Source organism: Haliotis rufescens, unplaced genomic scaffold (genome assembly GCF_023055435.1).
Source record: "Haliotis rufescens isolate VD_foot unplaced genomic scaffold, xgHalRufe1.0.p SCAF_27, whole genome shotgun sequence".
NCBI lineage: Eukaryota > Metazoa > Mollusca > Gastropoda > Lepetellida > Haliotidae > Haliotis > Haliotis rufescens.
The window spans coordinates 3,377,086-3,400,751 of NW_025963968.1; the positions used below are offsets into that span (position 1 = coordinate 3,377,086).

Sequence of the window (23,666 nt, forward strand, 5' to 3'; positions counted from 1 at the left end):
ACTGGTCCTGCCACATATGTAACGACTGGCTGTCGATGATATTATATATGATTGTATTATAATTGCATTTTCGATATCAACTCATTTACGTTTTGCATTGTTTTCCGTGATCAGGATATCTAATTTAACACCAGCAAGGTTATCAGGCGCATCTCACAGAGCACGCTGTCTACAACGTTAATGTAGCCGACGTTGTACAGTTATCGGGGACGCCAATTGATGCAGATATATTGATACTACAGTAGCGCTCTTCCATCCCTCTCCAGGAATGGTCGGGTAGCCTAGTGGCAAAAGCGTTCGCTCGTCACGCCGAAGACCCGGGTTCGATTCCCGACATAGGTACAATATGTGAAGCCCATTTCTGGTGTCCCCCAGCGTGATGTTGCCGGAATATTGCTAAAAGCGGCGTAAAACCATACTCACTCACTCACTATTGACACTAAACATTTCTGAAAGTAGATTCAATCTCCCATTCATTATAAACTGTTTCTTTGTTGAATATGGGTACAATGTGTGAAGCCCATTTCTGGTGTCCCCCGCCGTGATATTGCTGGAATATTGCTAAAAGCGGCGTAAAACCATACACTCACTCACTCACTTTGTTGAATAGTTCTTGCTAGCGGCGTCACATCCCCGCACAGGTATGGAAAATAGCGAGACCATTAGCATCATATTTCATGAGAACTTTCTGTCTATATTGATTTTATCTTGTGAAGCCATCCCCCAAAATGCATTAAGATTAAATCTGAGATTATCTAGCGTCGGTTAATGTTGAATTTCTTTCGCGAAATGTTCTTTGGCGTAATCCAATCCTCTTCTTTGTGTTACCTCAAAGATTGTAATGTTATCAATAATTATGTTGTTTAATCCTTATTTGGTAATTTACAGATATTCACATTAATTTTTTTTCTAGTTTTCGGTATCGTTTTTGGTTTCCATATACCCACATAGTTTGAACGTAATGTGTCTAATTGTCATAGCAACAGTGACGGTGTATGTTACCATGGAGACCGTAAGTAGGGTCCAAAAGTGCTACATGATTCAATGACAGGAAAGGAAGTAGACGCTCGCAACAATTGGAATACCTTACAACTGTCATTTCCGATGTCATCACACACCCATTATGCATAGCACGGTTGCCACCTATATTTGTCTCGATGCTGAACATACGCCATGTTGACGTCCATGGCTATGAGATAATATTAATGTAGAGGCAAACGGAAGCGGGATGAAACTGCAACACTACTTCGATAATTAAGATCGCTGTGAGGTAGCCGAGTGGTAAATACGTTCGTTCTTCACGCCGAAGACCCGGGTTCGATTTTCCAAATTGGTACAACTGTGAAGCCAATTTCTGGTGTCCTCCGCCATGATATTGAGGAATATTACTGGAAGGGGTGTAATACCCTACTCGCTCACTGATCACTAGAGTGAGTGAGTATCGTTTTATGCCGCTGCGTGGGAAATCGAACCCATGTCGTCATGCGAGCCAACGTTTTAACCACTAGGCGTCCCCACGACCCCACCATAGTATCACTGACGTTATAGAATTGAGCTATCCTATGAAAGCTCTACCAAAAAATGATGTTTCATGGAAACGAAGTCATATGGTATGGTTTGATAAAATCAGCATGGGCGAGAGCAGATATCATGTTGAGATATGTTTTGTTCAGCTTGCATAGTTCTGTTTTCCACGATTGTCGTTTTAACCTGCTCTTTGTTGCATTAAAACGTTAGTGTTGTAATAATGTCAATGTTGATACATATTAAAAAATGTTAATAGCTTCATCGTTTATGTAAATCGCGCGATTGAACTTGTAAAGTTGTGATAGAACAGAAGAGAACAGAGCGTTTATCCAACTAAAGGTTCTACATGATATCATACTTATTTGCAGGCAATGCGATAGGTGCAAGCTAAGTTCACTTAAATGGAGAGATACTATAATCACAAAGCTTTGAAAAAATGTAATTACTTTTATTTTTACAATTGAACAGTTTTTGCACTTTGCACGTTGATACCTGTATGTGATACTTGTTGCCTGTCGATTCCCAAATTAAAACAATATATTAACCCAGAAATATGTACGTAGATGAACTTAGCGTGAAGCCAACAGCCAACCAATAGTGGTGTTCAATCAACCATTGTATTACACAAATAACTAGGTTTACAAATCAATACAAATTACTGCACAATTTCACTGGTAGTATGCAATAGAGTGGTAGTACAATAATTAATAGCAGTATCAAGTACAAAAAATGATGGCAGGGGTGATATACAAAAGTGAAGTGGTAATCATATTCACCTAACGGCAACAGTGGTCAAGCTTCCGAGACAGGACAAGGCTGGGAATCCCGGGTGATAAGTTATCTTCGCACAAAAGCTGGTCTTGTTGTAATATCAGATGTAATGTGAGATGAAATATGAGATGAGACAGGCACGCGAGTCTAAAGAGCTTCGAGCACTTTCCACACAGTGTTAGACCAGTCCAGTGTCACTAGAACATCCAAGAATATACCACATGTTTCTATCACGCTTGGCATCCATCCATGCTATTCCATTATATTGCACAAACACTTTCAAGAACATTCCTAAACGCCCTTAATCAGTCCCACTCTGTTCCGGAAGTTTACACATCACACATCTAAATATAATAGCTTCCTCACCACTTAAATAGTACTTAATTTCTGACAACTAATCACTGTCCAAATACAATACAGTGAACTTCTAATGTAATACAGTTACAACCATTGTTTAACAGTAAATTACACTGCCATATAACTACTTATAATCACAGACTAACAGGCAGTGACATTCACCAACTGTATCGTGACTAACAATATGGGAATTTCCTTTCCATCAAAGATATATCATTCGTCCATTTTCTCACCGGCAAACGATGGGGGGATGTTCTGAAGACATTTTCAATATTTCTAAATTTCAAGGGCATATTCTGTTAATATCGTACTGGTCCAAATCCAAGTTTTACTGCTCTGTAGAAAGATGTTTTAGAAGGACGGTTAATATCAGATGACAGATATCAGTACTGATCTTCAAGTTATTGACCACTTGGGGTTTGAGTCAACTGTGAGAATGATATGTTTGGTTTGTCAAGATATAATTATTACCATTTTGTATATAAATATGTTCAGCGACATGTAGCCATTTATTTTTGAGGTTATGAATATAGAATATTTTTTTAGCATTCCATTAAAAAATGGAGGATCATTTTCCAATAATAACCATTACTTCACAACCGTACCTTAACAAAGAAACCACATGGATTTCAAATAATCTTAACTGAAATTCACATCATAATTTGTAATATCGAGCTTTGGTTATTACACAACACATTGCTGTAGAGGCTTTCTCACGTAGACTGACAATGAGCATTGTACATGACCTTGTAACTATGCTACCGAACTAATAGTACGAACACACGTTTTCCAGACATTAGTCAATTCTCTTTCTTGCGCCCACCAAATATAAGCTCTTTACACTTTCCCTTATTTATTTTAAGTTTCCATAGTTACAGTATGGCCCAAAGGCATGTAGCGTCTATTGTAAATCCTCCTCATTCTACACAATATTGCAACATTGACGTAACATTTCCAAGGCCTGTTCCATTGTAGCTCTTTACTTTTAAGAAATGTCCAAATCAACAAGGCAATAAAAACAGTGACAAGTTCTTACCCTGCCTTGCACCTTTAATTGAGCTATACATATTACATGTTATTTTAGAACATTTTTCTTAATGTCATGATTCTACCTTTTCTTCCATAGTCCAATTCTCCACACATTAACAATGCCTTTTTCGAAGTCGACAAAAACGTGACGCGTCACGTATAACGGTCGACATTCAGTATCTCAATAACCATCATTACAATCTGAAAAGCGAAGCATGATTGATTGAAACGTGTTTTTAATACACTCGTAACAGACGCGGTATCAAATGGATACCCTTAATAATTTATATAGAACTAATGACTAGGTAAGATGTAAAAATAATAATGATTAAGTCGTTTCATAACACGTGCATTTGTATACTGCGACATATGATATCTTATATAATTATCTCATTTATAAACCTGGGATGCTCATTTGAAAGTTACCATGACTTCTCCGTGTCTGATGACATGACTTCCACGGGCTGTGTGTAAACTGCGTCAGCGTACCAGTGCATCATTGGAATTCATGCAATTTACGTGTATAGCTTTAAGCATACAAGCTCTATGCTGACGCGTCATGAGATAGGACGTATAATGCCCCGTGGGTATCCTCCCATGAGTTACACGTCCCATTTGTCACACACATAAAACAACATCGGTCATGACTGAAGGCACTGACTGGTCTACCCTATGTTACCCTGTGCTGTGGTTTACCGTACTCACTCAGTTGCATATTTGATAACTGTAAACAGGGAATTTTTTGCGACCGTTTTATTATTGCGAGTTTTGCGAACGACTCAATCGCAAAAATTAAAAACGCAAAAATAAGTATGAATAATACATACATACTTTATTCATTGCAACACGTCATCAAATTTTGAAATCATCAACCAGAACCACAAGTTACTCAATAAGTTAAAAACGCAGATGAATGCAGAATGGTCACACAATACATCACAAATGACAGTGTAAACAGACCAGTCAGTGTCACTGTTACCTCACAGTATTACTCGCGAACTAAAAACACAATACATCGACTGATGCTGTATACGACAATAACCCCCGAAGGGATGTCTGAATCATCAGCGATAATGTGTGGCCCTGGGGGAAACTGGGGGTGTGGTGAAAAGGATGTAAGTCTCGGTTATGCACTTGTGCAGTGTTAGTGTTAGTGTGTTAGTGTGTTAGTGTGTTAGTGTTAGTGTTAGTGTGTTGTCTGGCATTTTTTCTGCCTTCATTGGGGGCGGTCGGGTAGCCTAGTGGTTAAAGCGTTCGCTCGTCACGCCGAAGACCCGGGTTCGAATCCCGACATGGGTACAATGTGTGAAGCCCATTTCTGGTGTCCCCCGCCGTGATATTGCTGGAATATTGCTAAAAGCGGCGTAAAACCAAACTCACTCACTCACTCACTCTGCCTTCATTGTGCTAGCTCACTGAGATACCATGCCGCAGTTTAACATGAGTATTTTGTTTGGTTTTTGTTTAACGCCGCACTCAGCAATATTCCAGCTATATGACGGCGGTCTGAAAAATGATCGAGTCTGTACCAGACAATCCAGTGATTGACATCATGCGCATCGCTCCACGCAATTGGGATACGATGACATTCGTCAACTAAGTCAGCGAGCCTGACCACCCGATCCCGTTGGTCGCCTCTTACGACGAACATAGTCGCCTTTTATGGCAAGCATTGGTTGCTGAAGAACTATTCTACCCTTGATTTTCACAGGTCTTTTCACATGAATACCCCACTCAGATACAGTATACTGTATACATCACTTCATAATTCAATCCAAATGTCAACTCCAGCGGTTACCCAGAAAGCTTGTCCCGAAGGCCCAAGGTACAATGCAACCACAATAGGCCTTAACATTCCACCGCTTAACGCGCACTTGCGTGGAGTACTTCTTTTGGACCTTTCTTGTATATTTCATGTTATACACGGCGCCTGTTTATAAGTGAATCTGGATCATGCAAAATAGTGACTTGATCAGTGGTTGGCCACAACTTTGTTTTGTTTGTTGTTTAACGCCGGACTGAGCCGTATTCTAGCAATGTGGCGGTGGTCTGTAAATAAGCGTGTCTGGATAAGACAATCCAGTGATTGACATCATCAGCATCGATCTGCGCAATCGGGATACGTTGACATGCATCAACCAAGTCAGCGAGCCTGACCAATCGATCCCGTTAGTCGTCTCTTACGACAAGCATGGTTTGCTTAAGTCCAATTTTAACCCTGAATCTTCATGGGATAGTTGGCCGGAAAAAAGTTTTCTAGACATGTCTATAGACTGTAAGCCTTATTATTAAACAGGTGACAAATGGTGAGCATTTCCTGCACCACAGGTGCCGGCCGTCCCAAACACATGCAGCGACATGCAACTGTTCATTTTTGTCACTGATGTCTATCATAAAACCTTAAAGGTGGTAACCCTGATAAAAAACTTTTGAGCAAGAGTCGTATGACGCTCTTTAAAAGCTTCTTGGAGAAAGCATGCTCGCAGTACATCAAACGTGAAATTCAGACACCGAGGGTTGCAGCTACTGGAATATTGCTCGACAAAAAGGGAAAGTTGACTATTTGAAATCGAGAAAAGGTTGAGTTTGCGAGATTGTGTATCGAGTGGCACCTTGCTGTATAGAAGCAATTAGTTCCAGGCACCGACGTTATGGAACAATTAAACCACATGTAAACAATAAAACCACAAATACACAATAAGCGGAATGCCTGTTCTACATCACAAGCACAACGATGAGCGGAGATTCGAACTCGGACATACATCACTCCTTTAGTTCCGTGTGTAGAAGTGTCCGCTTCCCAATGCAAAATGTAGATAGTTTGATCAATAAATGGTGTAACATTACTGGCCCTAAGTAAACATAATTTTACCGAAGTTCACCGTCCGGCCAAAAAGGCCTATGGGACACAATCGTATAAATAACAAAATAGTACAGATTATCTACTAATGTTAAAACATTTGCAGATATTTTCAGTTCAACTAAAATATGAATGTGTGTTTTTTACAGAACAAATGAGAGGAATGACATTTCCTCCGCTTGAACATAATGCATGACACATTTTTTATGGATAGAAACTAACACTCTTCAAAAAAAAGAAACGCAAATATTGTGGACATTTTTCAATATCACTCATGCAGTTTAATAACCTTACAAGTTGCATAGGTTTACATAACCTGTCTTGTAAATAAACATATATGGTATTAAAGACTTATTTTCCTTCTCAGCTTTGCTTATTTTGCATGCTATGGTTTCAAATGCATAATCAAAACAAGTCACGAATTAAAACAATTGCTTGCTCACAGTCTAGAATAACAAGTGCATATTTATCTCATCGATTGATGAAAGTAAATCATATATTTTTTCTAAACCTTATTGCAGGTGTTCCATTACAAAATAATTGCATATTTCAGAATTCTGAACGTAGTTGCTGTTTTAAACTGCAAAACCATTTTCGCTTGAAACCATTCCAGAGGATTACTGAAGGGAACAACTCTATGTTCACCAAAGAAATGTATGATCTACCCTTTCCTTGATTGTATATCTGGTCCAGACTCGATTATTTTCAGACCGCCGTCATATAGCTGGAACATTGCTGAGTGCGGCGTAAAACAACAGACCAACCAACCAACCTTGATTGTAGGTTTGTGAGGTTATTCCTTTTGGACACAAACATTTGTTTCCAGTTTTAACGAGTATTGGATTCCTGGAAGCTTCACTTGGAGCCATAGCATTACATTCGTAAAGCAAAGAATTAATTCAAAGATTTCAGGACATGTTTTCATATCAAATTTGTGCACTGGTTCATCATCTCCTTCTGGTCCACTGGTGTAAACGACCTCATTGTATTAGGCCCACGTACTGTATTTGCTTGGGGAGACCTCATGGAGGCCAGGATGAGCGGTGATGCAGCAGTAACAGCCAGGGGTTCATGTGTCAAGCTTGTTACTGATGGGGTTTGGTTGGTTGGTTGCTTTGTTGTTTAACGCCGCACTCAGTAATATTCCAGCTATATGACGGCGGTCTGTAAATAATCGAGTTTGGACAAGACAATCCATTGATTAATATCATGAGCATCGATCCACGCAGTTGGCATCGATGACATGCATCAACGAAGTCATCGAGCCTGACCACCCGATCCCGTTAGTCGCCTTTTACGACAAGCATGGGTTGCTGAAGACCTATTCTACCCTGGAATCTACTGATGGGGGCGACATCCAGACAACTCCCCTGCTCGGCCTACATACCCACACAGTGACAAGTGCACCTGTAACATTATTGCATCATGATAATAATACATTATTAAATATACTATATCACTTGATTACATAATTGATCCTTATCACCACAATGGTTTAATTCTTTTTATGCACATAATGCAAAATATAGAGGTTAGCATTGTTATGGGGTAGATCTGCATGTGAATATTTCCAGTCCGTTAGGGTTATCTGGGAAGGGGTGGGCTGTTCCAGAGTTTTCGACCAAACATTCAGGTCAGGAGGTCAGAATTATAAATAATAATTTTACATTTTGAAATATTTATTTTTATTTTGAACAAGTTTTAATTAAAGCATTCTAAATTATATTAACAGTGACAATAAATGAACTTTTTGTAAACATCTGACACTTTTCTGATCCACTCAATTAAAACCCCAACTGTTATCAATATTTAATTCTATTCGAAACTATATTTGATTACTTTATACATTAATTTATATACATGTGAATAAGATTTAATCACCTTTTTCGTAATTTAATCATATTTAACATTGTTCAAATAATTCCAAATAGAGTAAATTGTCTTGTCAGTGGACTGTGACATCACTTTGAGCTTGCCTTTTTTCCTGTTCAATGAAATGTTTTGACTTACTTTATAATTCATGTGGCTAATTCGTGATCTTTTCATTATACCTCGTGAATCACCTGGTGTTACAGTCTATTTAAGGCATATATATATATGTACACATTTATATGCTTGTACAAAAACAACACTCAGTGGTGCAACAAATCATAACTGGTTGAAATAAAAGAAATCACCGTTTGAAAATTGAGAAGTTGAATGGTCACGTCTATTTGTGAAAGAAAATGTAAACTGTGTTTTATTGATGATATTGGAGATGAATTTCACTATATTTTAAAATGTCCATATTTTACTAAAGAAAGAATTTTGTATATCCCACCTACATATTCTAAAAGACCTAATATGATTAAATTTCAAAGACTTTTCAGAGAGAGATATCTGTATTAAAAAAACCTTAGTAAATTCTGTAATTATGTAATGCAAATTATAAAATCTTCCGGCTAACCACATATCCGCTATTATAATGTGTATTTTGCTGTCATTGTGTACCTCATATGCCGAGGATCTCGGCCTGAGCGTAATAAAGTTCTGTTCTGTTCTGATCACCTCTGTGTATGAGGCAGAGTAGCAGACGACAAGAAAGGAGTCAGCAGACGACAGGAAAAGAGTCAGCAGATCAGATGAAAAGAATTTGTACGCTTGACTTGCACCATATTGATGTCTATCACATGTGCACTGATTCAACAGATCTCGTCTAATAAATGCATAGACATTGTTAATTTTTCTTGAGCACATGCTATTCTGCAGGGGGAGTAGTTGTTATTTTTAAAATGCATCAATATTTAAAATATGTTAGTGGAGTATCGTCAGTGATACTTATGACAAATGTTCTTACACCATTGACCATGACATGATGAATAGTTCAAAATATAATGTTACTGATAAAATAGTTCAATTAAACTTTAATACACGTTTGATGCATTTGAAATATGATCAAATCCTGAAAGGAAACAGAAAAAAACTTTCTTTGATTGATTCTGTTATACCATTGACACAACTGATGCCCCCACTGACACTAGCGTAATCTCTTATTGTGGTCCTTCTGTTTAAACAAATCTATGTATTTATTGTCATGGTAACACCCGTGAAGATCCGGGGTAGAGTAGGTCTTCAGCAACCCATGCTTGCCGCAAGAGGCGACTATGCTTGTCGTGAAAGGCGACTAACGGGATCGGGTGGTCAGGCTCGATGACTTGTTTGATGCATGTCATCGATCCCAATTGCGTGGATCGATGCTCATGATATCAATCACTGGATCGTCTGGTCCAGACTCGATTATTTACAGACCGCCGTCATATGGCTGGAATATTGCTGAGTGCGGCGTTAAACAACAAACAACAACAACAACTATTGTCATGGTAAAGCTTTTTACAAACTGAAATATGTTCTTGGATAAAAACATCATGAACATAATCCCAAAGAGAATTGATGATTACCACACAACACTACTGTAATTTCAATTACTTAATTTCTTATGCCACTGATATTTGTGTTACACCGATGGCAATATGACGTATATTGGCTTTATACTTATATTACGTCCGTCCTTGCCATAAGAGGCGACTATGCATGTCGAAAGAGGCGATTAACAGGATCGGGTGGTCAGGCTTGCTGACTTGGTTGATGCTAGTCATCGTATCCCAATTGCGTGATGTCAATCACTGGATTGTCTGATCCAGACTCGATTATTTACAGACCGTCGTCATATAGGTGGAATATTGCTGAGTGCGGCGTTAAGCAACAAACAAACAAACAATTAAAATATATTATGATGTTCACACAACACAAGGTGAGATGAATGTACAAACGTCGTACAAAAAAGAAGGAGTAGCTATCCATAAACAAGTGGCATGTATCCAATTTGAAATTAAACTGATATTTCGGATATAAGGCTAAGCGAGGTATCGTATCGCTTCAGGGGAAACAAACTTGAAAATTGAGATAAAGCATCACTAGACATGATAATGTACCATTTCAACATTATTGCCTGTTCTGCTAGATATTGTTTTGTTTTATGTAGAGATTAAGATTGTATATTTGTCTCGTAACCTTAGCCGGAAATAGCAATCAGCTGTAAACACATTTTCTTCCCGATCTACCGCCGACTCGGTTTTAAAATACCAACAATATAACCTGAAGGTATTCTGATACAATGATAATAAGAAATTGTATCTGACACTATTCTTTTACGAGCAACGGTAAATACCAATATCGGTGCAGCATTTTAAATTAATAACATGATATGCTATTTCTATTGCACGAAAACAAATTGTTGACATGTGATAGTCCAAATGCAACAAAAATGACTTTTTACAAGTCAAACTATATATATGGCATATATAATATGTATCCTTTCTCTGTCAAATAACGTAAGTTTCAAAGCGCCAGTAGGGGTAATCTGATCGTCGTTGCTGAAATAACTGTGAGTTGGAGCCATCTGCCGATCAGTTAAAACACTTTATGCTACCATCACACCTAAATAGTTCTATCCCGTTCTACCCCGTTCTAAACGAAATACTAGAAAGGGTTGTGATCACGGTAGAACGCGTAGTTTGGCGTAAAATACTATGCTAGTACGTCATAAGCAGTCCTCAATACGTCTATCTCATTCTTATCTCGTTCTTAGCCAGTCTGCAGTCCGTTTGTATCCAGTTCAGATCGTGTAAAAGTACCCGTTCACCTCATCCCGACAACGTTTCGAAGCAGTTCGAGCACGTCCGTAGTTGTTCTCAACCTGTTCTTAACCAGTTCAACCTCGTTCTACCTCGTTCACAATACGTCCAAGCCAGTTCTAACTAATTCTTAACCCAACAACTCGTTCGCACTATGTCCTCATCTGGTGCGCGTGTATTCGCGTCCTGGCCCGTCCTGGCCCGACTCCTATGGATACCGAGCGCGTTGAAGCCAGTCTTCATTCAAGGTCAGGGTTCCGAGCTGTAGACATCATGAACGAGCAACAAACGGACCCGGTCGATGTGCACACGTACTGAAATTTATGTCCGACTGCACCACGTCGTAGGTTCGAAGTTTGTTTGGTTTGGGTTTGTTGTTTAACGCCGCACTCAGCAATATTCCAGCTACATGACGGCGGTTTGTAAATAATCGAGTCTGGACCAGACAATCCAGTGATGTCATAAGCATCGATCCACGCAATTGAGATCGATGACATGTATCAACCAAGTAAGCGAGCCTGACTACCCGATCCCGCTAGTCGCCTTTTGCGAAAAGCATAGTCACCTTTTACGGCAAGCATGCTAGGTTCGAAGTATGACAATTCCGTTCGTAATACGTCTTTCTCGTTTTAAGTATGTTGTCAATGCGACTAATTGCAGAACGGGATGGACGGGATAAAATTTTGAGCAGACTTATAGTTCTGGAGCACTCTCCCCGTCCGAGCCCGTCCATGAAGTTCGTAAAAAGACTGTCAATAGTTGCTACTACGTCCACTACGTTTATACACAGCTAGAGACCGGTCGACAACATTTTCACGAACGTATTGAGAACTAGTTTGGTGTGATGGGGGTTTTAAAGACCAGATATACAATAGACACTCTCATGATCAGATCATAAGTGTAATAGCAGGATTAACATGCGTACTTTGTCAAATGCCTCCCGCCTCACTTTTTTTCAAAAGTTGGATGAGAATCTGGAAATTAATTTATTATGGCTTCGTGTACGACAACAAAATTATTTTTGTATTTAAACCAAAACAATTTTGATCACTGATATCCTAATTACTTCTGCTTAATACCTATTATTTTTTTTTGAATATGAGTAAATTGTTGGATCAAATTTATCTGACGTTTAGCAGAGAAAGTAGTCCAAACATTACGTCTTAATGTAAATTTCAGCAAACACCATCTAAACAAGATGATTGTCATCTGAAATATTCGATGTTATTTTTCTAAAATTCGCAAAAATTCAATAAAGAAAGTTTACTAATATTTTTAGCATATCTGCATGCACAAAAATTGGTCAAATGTTAAAATCTACTTTTATTTAATTTAACGATGTTTATCCAAGATGGAGCGTTATGAAGTGTGACCGACAAAAAAGTAACGAGGTAATAATTTTAGTGATACTTTCTGACCCCCTGTACAAAACACCCAAATAAATAACGAAAGCAATTATGCTACTACAAAGAAAAATAATAATTTTTCCGATTGATTCCAGTAATTAAATACTTTTTCTGATATTTAATGGGGTAATTTGTACTGGAAAATGTATAAATTGTGCATTTCTCGAAGGCCGCCATTTTCTCTTCGTACGATCGGACAATGGGATGTGGAACGATGTTTCCGTTCGTTATTTCGCAAGAATTACAACCTTTACATACAGGTATTTAGTCACTTCACGAAAACCTAGCTTGGCTAGAGTACTACGGAGAGACAGATTCCACAGTGGTGCCTGTATTACGTCCAGAGTGATATATACTGAACTGCAAAAGAAACGTCATCATAGATAGATATATGAGAAACCTTATTTCTCAAAACACTGTAAACATACTTTGAGACATATTACAAAGATGAAACTTGGCAAAACTGATCATCAAGGTTGAAATTAAAGTGTCAAATATTCTTAAAGTGAATCACAACACTAGTCTCTGAGAAAATTTCATCACAAGTCAGCATCTCGTGTGTCCGCCATGTGCATTGATGACTGCTGTGCAACGTCGATACATGGAATGGATGAGGCGGTTGAAGAAGGCCATAGACACTTGAGCCCACACTCTGAGGAACACCTGACGCAGTTCAGCTGTAGTTGTCGGCTTGGTCGGACGTCATTCAGTCGTCGTTCTCGTCCAACAAGTGCACAATGGCATTTAAATCGGGACTGAGGGCAGGCCACTGCATGGTTCTGATGCCATTCTGCTGGAGGAGGTCTCTTGTTGTTCTCGCATTGTGGGCACGGGCGTTATCATGCTGAAACTCGTGGTTCCGGCGACGTGCCAAATGAGGTAAGGCGTGTGGTCTCAAGACTTGATCAATGTACCGAGCTGCTGTGACACCATTGCCTCTCCCTGGACCGATGTTCTGGAAGACCACAGGGCCGACCCTCTGTGCAAGACCAATTCCACCCCTCACCATGATGTTTGGACCACCCCACGAGTCTCTCTCAACAACACAAACATCCGAATAACGTTCCCCACAGCGTCGTCAGACTCTCTGTGCCATCTGCTGTTGAGATACAGTAACGGCTCTCGTCTGAGAAGAGGACTTTTCTCCACTGCTGGTGGCGCCAATACTGGTGCTGTTGCCCACTCACAATGGAGGTGTCTGCTCGTCAATCGCCGACGCACGCACTAATGTGTCGTCGGGTGTCCCCATGGTGTGTCGAGCAGTTTCCGCAGCAGTAACAAAGTAATCTTGAAGATGTTGTCGCAAAATCTAACGATCCTGACGTCGGGTGGTGGACACAACAACCTGTCCAAGGCACACCACTGTCTTTTCAATTCATCGATACCTATCGCGTCGTCTTCGCCCCCGAACATGTTCCATACCCTTCCAGAGATCTGTAAGGGGGCCCATGCCTCGTAGCAGAATAGGCTGAACACTGGACAACCCTTTATCTAGGTTCTTATCAACCGTCCTGTTGCGCTGATCCAGAACGGCTCGGACCATGTTGTCCACATCTTTCATTTGTAGCACTGTCAAATCTGGTAACGGAGGGACCTCCATGTCAGTCTGTCCTAATATGTTGTCATCGATGAACACGGTCACAATAATGGCCGGTAGTTACGAAGACACTGCCTGTCTCACTGCAATCGGATCGAACCGTCCTTGCAAAATGGCATCAGGTTCCTAGCCATCGGGCACCATGTGGTCGCTGGGTTTGGTTGCATTTTGGCCGACTCACCCATGGGAAGGGTCTTTGGAAGTATCGAGCGAATTCTGATATTAAATCACTGCCATCATTGTCCACCCCTTGAATGTCTTGTACCTTATTTGGGATGTGGTATTGGCCCCGGTCCTTAGTGCTTGACCTATGGCCTAACGTGGCCGACCCTTTGTAAAGGGTTTCTCTACTTGTGCAATTGGAAATCCCCTCTCCGGGCAGAACAGCGGTCCAGGAAGTGGAGACACATAGGAAAAGGCTACGATAACTAGTCGCTATATGAAACACCAAACACATATCACGAAAAATATGTCTTGCCGGATCGAGCAGGTAATGGAGAATGCCAAGATCTCGTTGACTCTCGCGAGACTCTCAGTTCAGCTGTTTGCGCAGCCGAGCGGCCGTAGATAACACTTGAATATCTCGCCGAGATTACGATATGAATTTGATCCGTTCCACGAAGCTATCGTAGCGCTGAGGTCGTCATAACTCCCAAACTTTTAGGAGCATTCACATGGTACAACCACGGTACAACCACAAGGCGATCGGTAGTCCAGACTCACCACTGCCGTTGGGTTACCGATCGCCTTTTGGAAAGGAGTCCTGCACCACAAGGATTTACAATCACGTCACACTACCCTATGACGCGATTTGTGGAATTTTGTCGCAAGATACCCCGTATACTGGGTTCCTGTCTACAAAAACTAAATCACCCTAAGCTTGCGTCGCGTACCAACAGTAGAACCAGTTTAAATACCCCGGCGAAACAATGCCATGTGACGTCAGCCTAGCAACAGGATTGCTGGGGTCATCGCCAGTGCTGGGAACCAGCTTCGGGTCATCTAGTGTGCGTAAGCTCCTATCGGTGATCTTGCACGCAAAAGTTTGCACATCAGTTTTTCGATTCATACCTCATTGAACCGAAAACAATTCCCGGTCAATCCTTAAATGTTTATTAAATGGGTGATGTCTTCACTACATTGCGTGTAGAGATGATAGATCACAGAGTGGAGCTTATGCACATTCGATGTCCCCAGCATGCTGATGTCACATGGCATTGTTTCGCCGGTGTGTCTTCCACAGTGATATCTGTATTGTGTCCGCAGTTGTGTAGCCTCCATGGAAGTATGTGGATGTACTATTGAATGTGCTGTAATTGGGTGAAAGTATTATTAAACGTGCTCTAAGTTTATGGAAGAATGATTAAACCTGCTGAAAGTGGATGAAAGTATTATCAAACCTGCTTCGCTTGTATTTATCAACTTGCATGAGTGTCTTACTCAAGCGGTGTAATGATGGTTTTACTAAAGGTTTCTCACCCCAGGGTGTGGTGATAGATGAGAGCTTTACGTCGCATCACAATTAAATAGAATGACATAGCAAACGTAGGGAGATTCATTTCTTTTCGCGAGGAGCTCAAATTACCACATCGTGTGTGTGTGTGGTATTAATAGTTAAGTCAGCAATAAGATATTGCACAATATTGCCAAATACCCACCCCCGCAATAATGGAATAATAGTGTTTTCAACATGGACAAGGGTGGGTTAACAATAACACATGGGCTTTCCGCCCTTTTAAATACATTCCTTAGGTGCCACGTTCACTATAAGGGTATAGTTGGTCATACCTGAGCGAGCTGTGCATTTTGAAAGGTGATCCACGCTATAGCTATAGCTATTCATAGACAGATTATTTGAGTCTCACCTCACAAAAAATATTTACATAGATACATATAAAAGGACATTAAAGTGAGCCACCCGTTAAGGGTTACGAGAGACTTACAATATATCACAGTATATACAGCATAAATATATTGGTGTAAAAGGGGTATGTAAAATATACTACCTGTAACTAGCCATATAAAATATTTTTTCTTCGTTGGAGAATTAAAAAGCAGGTTATGTCTGTAAGATATACATAATATTTCAAAAGTACAATAAGTTTATCAGTATTGTATAACTCTAGAAAGTTCGGATAGTTAAAACCGACCTTTTCGTATAAACTTCACGCAAATCACCGTACACAGGGCAATCCAGCAATACATGACATTCATCTTCAATACTTTCCTCACACTGAAAACACACTCTTTCATTCACATTCATATTCGTATATGTGCCTGTTTTCCAACTTCAGAGGAGCAGTACCTGATCTAAGTTTGGAGAAGGCAGAGCGGTAAGAACGAGGCATATACATACTTACATAACTTTCACACCCATACCCATCTTTAAACATTCTATAGGTACGTAATTTATTACCAACCGTTCTTCCACCAGGCTTGCATAACAGTTCATTCCAATCAGACACATACTTTCCCATGCATATATCATGCACACGTACAACTACACTTTTCACGCTAACATTCTCAGAAATATTCAGACCCCATTCGTTCAGCTTTGCCCTAACACGAAAATTCCAGTTTTTCACACGTCCACCAGCATAACGTTCAGACCACATAAAAACATAATTATTTAATCTAAGGGACATTTTAGTAAAACGACAATAACACATCCACTGTCTAACTGTCGGAGGAATCCATCCCATATCTCCATTAAAATAAGTGTCTTTTTTAATACATTTTCTAGCTTCAATAAAAGAACAAACAGAGTGAATATGATCCGTAGTTGATCTACGCTTCCGGAACCCATTTTGTGCATCATTTAGAGCTCCTGTGCTTTCAGCCCAAGATTGCAGATGGTTATTTAAAATATTACAATATAATTTGTACATTGGTGAGGGTCAAACCTCTATATGATAAAGGATCCGCAGGATCTAAAGTAGAACACTTTGGTATGGGGTTAATTATGCCCTTTAACCACAATGCAGGGATTTTCCCTGTGCTAAAACATATATTAAAAATATTGTGCATCGCCGAAATAACATTTTGTGATTTAAGACATTCCATCGGAATACCGTGAGCACCAGGAACCCTGCCACAGTGGCTTCTATCAACCGCTCTGGTTACTTCAAAGAGAGTAATTTTAGCGTCGAACAACATATGTGTGCCACCAGTCTCACTGTCACACTTAACATTCTGCATCCTGACGTCACCATTCAACAGTTTACAATAATCATTCTTCCACTTCCACTTCCACGTCTGAGACCTGCATCACTTCGGGCTTTCCTCCCACATTAAGCTTACACGCCGTGATATAACTGAAATACTGTTAAAAGCGGCGTTAAACCCAACTCACTCACTCACTCACTCCATTTCTCAGACACATTTCCATCCACTAAAGCCACTATTCATAGCAGACACCAGGAGCACGGATGGGACAGTCGTATAGCTTAGGAACCGCAAACCACTGGGCTGAGTGGCATCTCTTGGGTGTGCCAGAAATCTATAGTCGTGGGTTCGAAGCCCTTAACATATTTCTTTGTTCGCCAGCAACACAATCATGCTCGTGGGTTTCACCCAAGAAGTAGACATCTAAGACCTGCATCACGTCGGTGTTTCCTGCCACAAACTGACACGCCGTCATATAACAGGAACACGGCGGCGTTTATAGACAGCAGCGCGTTTTAGAGATTTCAATACATTCGTTGTATTGCATGTCCAGAATTGTTTAACATTAACTGAAGGATAATTTCACATATAAATCCAAACACACGTGCACGCGCGCGCGAACACACACACACACACACACACACACACACACACACCATTTAACCATTTCTCGGTACACATGCACTTAAATAAAGGTTTCCGTGACCTATTTTCTCTTATACATTCGTCACAACTCGCATGTTTCCGTAACCTACAACAAGGCTCGTCACCCCTCTCGAAGACCGCCATGCGTCGAAACGGCGCAAGCTAATCAGAAGGCGCGTCAGGATATAGGTACATGTACTTCGATCAATATAATTCCTAATATTTAAATGAACTTTGGGATTACGTTTTGTTTATAAAATGTGGGAAAATGTACATTGAGGGTTCCCCGCCGCACTGTATACGGAGAACTGTATTGTGTCCTATTAATTGATGTTGTTACTTGTCGTGTTGATAGATTCAAATGTGCACTTGCGTTTGCATTCGTCACCACCTGCATGTTTCCGTAACCTACAACATAGGGACGAGTTGGTCACGCATGGACTGATACCCCGCTGAGAAATGAATCGGAACACACCTTAGGTAACTTGCTTACCGGTCACAAGTATCGTTAAGCTAAAATGAACCGATGTTATCCGAAAGCATTGGGTAAAGGAAAGTATCAATGTAATTCGGTTTGCGTCGTCTGCTAGCTGTAAAAATGGCTGAATCAAAGCGTTTCCGGGTGCTTCCATTGTTAAGACTGTTTTCTGGTTGAAAGTGATGACTCCAGGTCTCATCCATGGTTACAAATCGGGCCAAAAAATCATCGGGATCTGCTTCAAAACGGCATAAATTGTCACGGGGCGTCAGGAATCTGACACGTTTCTGATCCGCTGTCAAGAGCTTTGGCACCCATCTTGCAGAAACTTTTGTCATTCCCAACTCATTGGTGATAATGTGCTCAACCCTCTCATGAGAGATGCCCACAACACTGGCAATATGTCGAGTGGTCAATCGTCGATCAGCCATCACCATGTCATGCACCCGGGTAATGTTTTCCGGAATGGTTGCTGTTGAAGGCCATCCTGGACGCGGGTCATCGTCAAGGATCTCTCTGCCACGCTTGAATTCCGCAGCCCACTTCTTTACTGTGGAAAAGGAAGGGGCATCATCCCCTAGAGTGGAGACCATGTCAGCATGTATCTGTGTTGGAGTTAGCCCTTTCAGTTGCAGGTACTTGATGACTGCCCTAAAGCCAGTTTTGTCCATTTCTGGTGATTTCAATGGGTAGGTTCACAAGATGGTCTGGTACAAAGACAATAATAACACTACAGTTGCAGTTCTTGTGTCTATGATTCATTAAATACTTGTACTTGTTGGTGGCAAACGTTTGTTTCAATCCGATTGAGATATCCCACTTAGGCTCAGAACTTTTCAGCCAGCCCTCGTATATTCCGGGTCTGGAACCAAGGAATATCGGAGAGATAAATTCGTTGTCAAGCGATATATAGCCCATGTCTGGTGTCCCCCACCGTGACACTGCAGGGATATTGCTAACAGCAGCGTAAATCCAAACTCACTTATTCGAGCATGATTATTAACAAAGACAAATCATACGATAGGGGCCACAAAGTATTTTGGCGAGCAATGTTATAATGAAATTTGGCCTGCCTGTATACCTATCTAATTGGCGTTCTATCACAGTCAAGTGTTGGGCTTTTCAGCATGGCCACATACAGAAGTATCGTCAAATGAGCGTTAAGCCTGGAGGTGTTCACCTCTGGGAATAATCTACCCAATTACAAGTTAATGGTCACTATTATATTCTTTATTCGTGAAGAGGGCGGTCAGGTAGGCTAGTTGTTTAAGCGTTCGCTGGTCACGAAGACCCGCGTTCGATTCCCGACATGGGTACAATGTGTGAAGCCCATTTCTGGTCTCCAACCATACTCACTCACTATTCGGGTTTGTTTGTTTTCACCAATGGTGAACAGTTCACATAGAATACATAGTATGGTTGCTGAAGGTAGTAAGTTTCAAGAAACTATGTTTGTTGATTACGCCGCACTCTGCAATATACCAGCTATATGACAGAGTTCTGTAAATAATCGAGTATGGACCAGACAAGCCAGTGATAGATATCATGAGCATCTATCCACGCAATTGGGATACGATGACATGCAGCAACAAAGTTAGCGAGCTTGACCACCCGATCCCGTTAGTCGCCTCTTACCACAAGCATAGTCGCCTTTTAGGCAAGCATGGGTTGCTGAAGATTCTAACACAGATCTTCACGGGTGTGGATGGTTTTACTTCTGGGAAAACTCCAAGCATTAAATGATGATTAATACTTTTATTCATTAATGAAGTATGTAGTTCACCGGCCCATGTTCACAAACGAGGTAGCGTGTTGGGCATCTATATAAAAAAGAAAAGAACAAGTACTGCTAGGGGCCTTAACTATATTCATTTCTGATACACTTACATCATATACTGAGCAACAAAAGTTCCTGTGACATTGAATAAGATTTAATGTTTAATTTTAATTTAGTGTTCCACAGACACTCCAGGATCTTCGAAACATGCTCCAGCAGATATGAACAGATATCCCACAGGACTTTGTGCGACGCCTGGTCCAATCCATGAGACGAAGATGTGTTGCTTGCATCGCAACCAGAGGTGGACACACACGCTACTGAATTGTAAATTGACATTTTGGCATGTTCATGGTGTTTTTTCTAAATCACGCATTTTCTGGAAGTCAGTATGGCAAATTAAACCATTTGAACACTTACAGGAGTCTTTTATCTGTTGCAAACCGAAATTGTTTCAGATTTGGTAAAAAACATAACTTTGCATTAAATCTTATTCAATGTCACAGGAACTTTTGTTGTTCAGTATATATATATTTTGCATGCCAGTATGATGTGATTTAACAGAATGTAAGAGTTGTACCCAAGTAAAACAGAGCATTTGGTAAATGTAATTGTTTTGAACATTTTACATTGAAAAAACATTCTACTTTGGCCAAAAACTCTTTTACATGCTTGCAATCCCAATGTACATAGTGTGAGGATTCAGTATCAGTTTCACAAAATGAGCACAGATCATCATCCAGAATTTTTATTTAAAACAGTTCTTTCTTTGTAAAGATTATGCGATGAATACATTTATATTGAAAATCAAGTAATTTTACATCTTTTGTACATTTTCTGTATCTGATAAAAACATCCTTCCATGATATATCTAAGTCAAGAATGGTAGACGCCATTTTTGGGAGATTTGCTGTAGTTATAGTCCTATCATAAATATATCTGGAGCCTTTTGGCGATACAAGTAAGTCCATCAAAGTTGTATTTGATGTTTATTATATAAGATAATATTATTATTTCTAATAGCATTTTTCCAGGATTTTGGTATGTCTAATAGAACCTGGTAATAGTCAATAATTGTGCCTTTAATTTGGTATTTTCGTTATAAGTTCATTGAAGGGCATTATATCATCTTCATTACAGAGATCTTTAATAGTGTAAATTCCCTTTAAAGACCAATTTCTTTATAATGAAATCAGTTTTTTAAACTGATGGTTACACCAAAGGGGTTCTGATAGTACTCCTCCAATGTTTGTGGAGTTAGTTTCGTGTATTCTACACAATGTTCCCCAAGCAGCCCAAAACGTCTCTCAATATAAACTAACGGGCAAAAGAAACGCCACCAAACAATTTTCTGGTCTAAAAAACAAAACAGACGCAAAATGTAGTAACAGTTGATGTTTAAAAAAACCAATTATTCAAAAACGGCATTTGAAAATGACAAGATCAAAAACCATGTACTTAAAGTTCTGCAGACACGTTTACCAAACTGGGTGCACTGTCCAGTATTCGATCACACCAGCAGAATCGACCTCGATTTCTTTTAAAGTCCCGTGCTACACACATGGCTCAGTATCGGTTGTGACCCCCTCTAGCAACGATGCAGGCCCCAACACGACGTCGGGGGGCGGTCGGGTGGCCTAATGGTTAAAGCGTTCGCTCGTTCACGCCAAAGACCCGGGTTCGATTCCTGACATGTGTACAATGTGTGAAGCCCATTTCTGGTGTCCCCCGCCGTGTTTTTGCTGGAATATTGCTAAAAGCAGCGTAAAACCATACTCACTCCACTTCTTGGACGCAACAACGTGCTGTGCGTTCACCACGCCGTCGGTAGATTCGAACCCGCCCATCAGACTTGAAGAGCTGGCACCTACTCTCGCCGCTGAAGAGCACTCCTCGACAATTTCCCTGCTGCCACTGCTGTACAGTCCTGGTCCATCTCAGTCTGTGACGTGTTAACGTCATGCCCTTGAAAGGTCGATAGGCAGGAGACCATACAGGCGGGCTCGTCAAGCCACGGTCCTTTTGCTGACTAGATGTCCAAGGCCGTTTGCGGATGATGACGTCACAGTTAGGAATCTGCGCCCCGTTCACAAAGCCATCGAAACACAAAGACGATCGTAACTCCCATACTTTAACATAGACTGACGACAGTCGTAGCGCTACCATCGCTTTTTGGAACGGGGCCCCAGGACCTCAGGTGAAGCACCCGTAAATACCGGTCGTGACCTTTGGTCTTCCACTCCTCGGCCTGTCTGCAGTACTGCCAGTTTGCTTGTGACGTGTGACAAGTCTGGCGATGGTGCACTTGAAGCAGCTCATGGTCCTGGCAACGTGCTCCTGCGTCGCACCCATTTGCAACATACTGATGACTCTCTCCCTCTGCTCTGCGGTTAGTCGAGGCATGTTCGTTGTTTTAAACGGTTTCATGTGATGAGAGAGTAGAATCCTGCAATGTTTTATACCAGAATTACATACGGGTAACTTTGTGAACATTTTGCATTTTTTACTGATTAAATTCACTTTTCTCGCAAATCACGAGAAGCACGTGCACATGTTCACAGGGAATAGGTAAGTTGCATTCCAGCTATGTGTTCCCAACAGTTTTCGTGCTGTTTGGCAAATTTGTTGAAAACTGACGACCATTACATATTTGGTGACGTTTCTTTTGCCCGCTAGTTTATAGCCTCTTTCGCATATTCAAATTATATCCGATACCATTATCATATTGAGTTTTTATAAGTAAAAGTTAGATCATTATGATTTCGATAAAGTGACGCAAAAATGGTGGTGGTTATAGTAGGAATCGTACAACCGACTCTGCTTTTGGCAGGTATCTTTTTATGAATATGGAAAGGATTTTGTCGTTTATATCTTTATCAAAGATTTGTATGAACGAACGAATTAATGAAAGAGCGAAATATACTCACGTACGATGGCTAAGAATATCGAGAAGCAAATTTTTTACTTGGTATGGACTAACCTAAAGCTTATTCAAAGCGTGAAAGCTGTCCGTGATATATATTTGTTATACGTGGTTGACCGACCTTGTACATATATATATTGAGTATATATACTCACATGTCAAACCCGGTCATAAGGTTAGCGGACTCTTCAAAAAGATTTTCATTATTTATTTAGAGGAATCAGATCATCACTGGCATACATTACGTTTCAATATACCCTATATTTAATATTTAAATCACACATACGAAGTTAAAATATAAGAGATTAGTAAATGGAGCATTCCAACAAAAAGCACCTCCGACGGGACTCGAACCCGCAATCCCCGGCTATCACGCATTGTCACCAGTCCGGCTTAGGAGGCCGATGCCTTATCCATTAGGCCACGGAGGCTTACGTTAGCCATGGCGAAAATATCTA

At 40.4% G+C, this 23,666-nt stretch overlaps 1 non-coding gene across 1 annotated transcript; it reads right to left on the minus strand.

Moving 5' to 3' along the window:
* Positions 1-23,541: 23,541 nt before the first annotated feature.
* Trnar-ccu lies at positions 23,542-23,639 on the minus strand. The gene is made up of 2 exons: positions 23,603-23,639; positions 23,542-23,577 (listed from the first exon to the last, which is right to left on the minus strand). It is a non-coding gene; the product is annotated as a tRNA-Arg (tRNA).
* Positions 23,640-23,666: the final 27 nt, after the last annotated feature.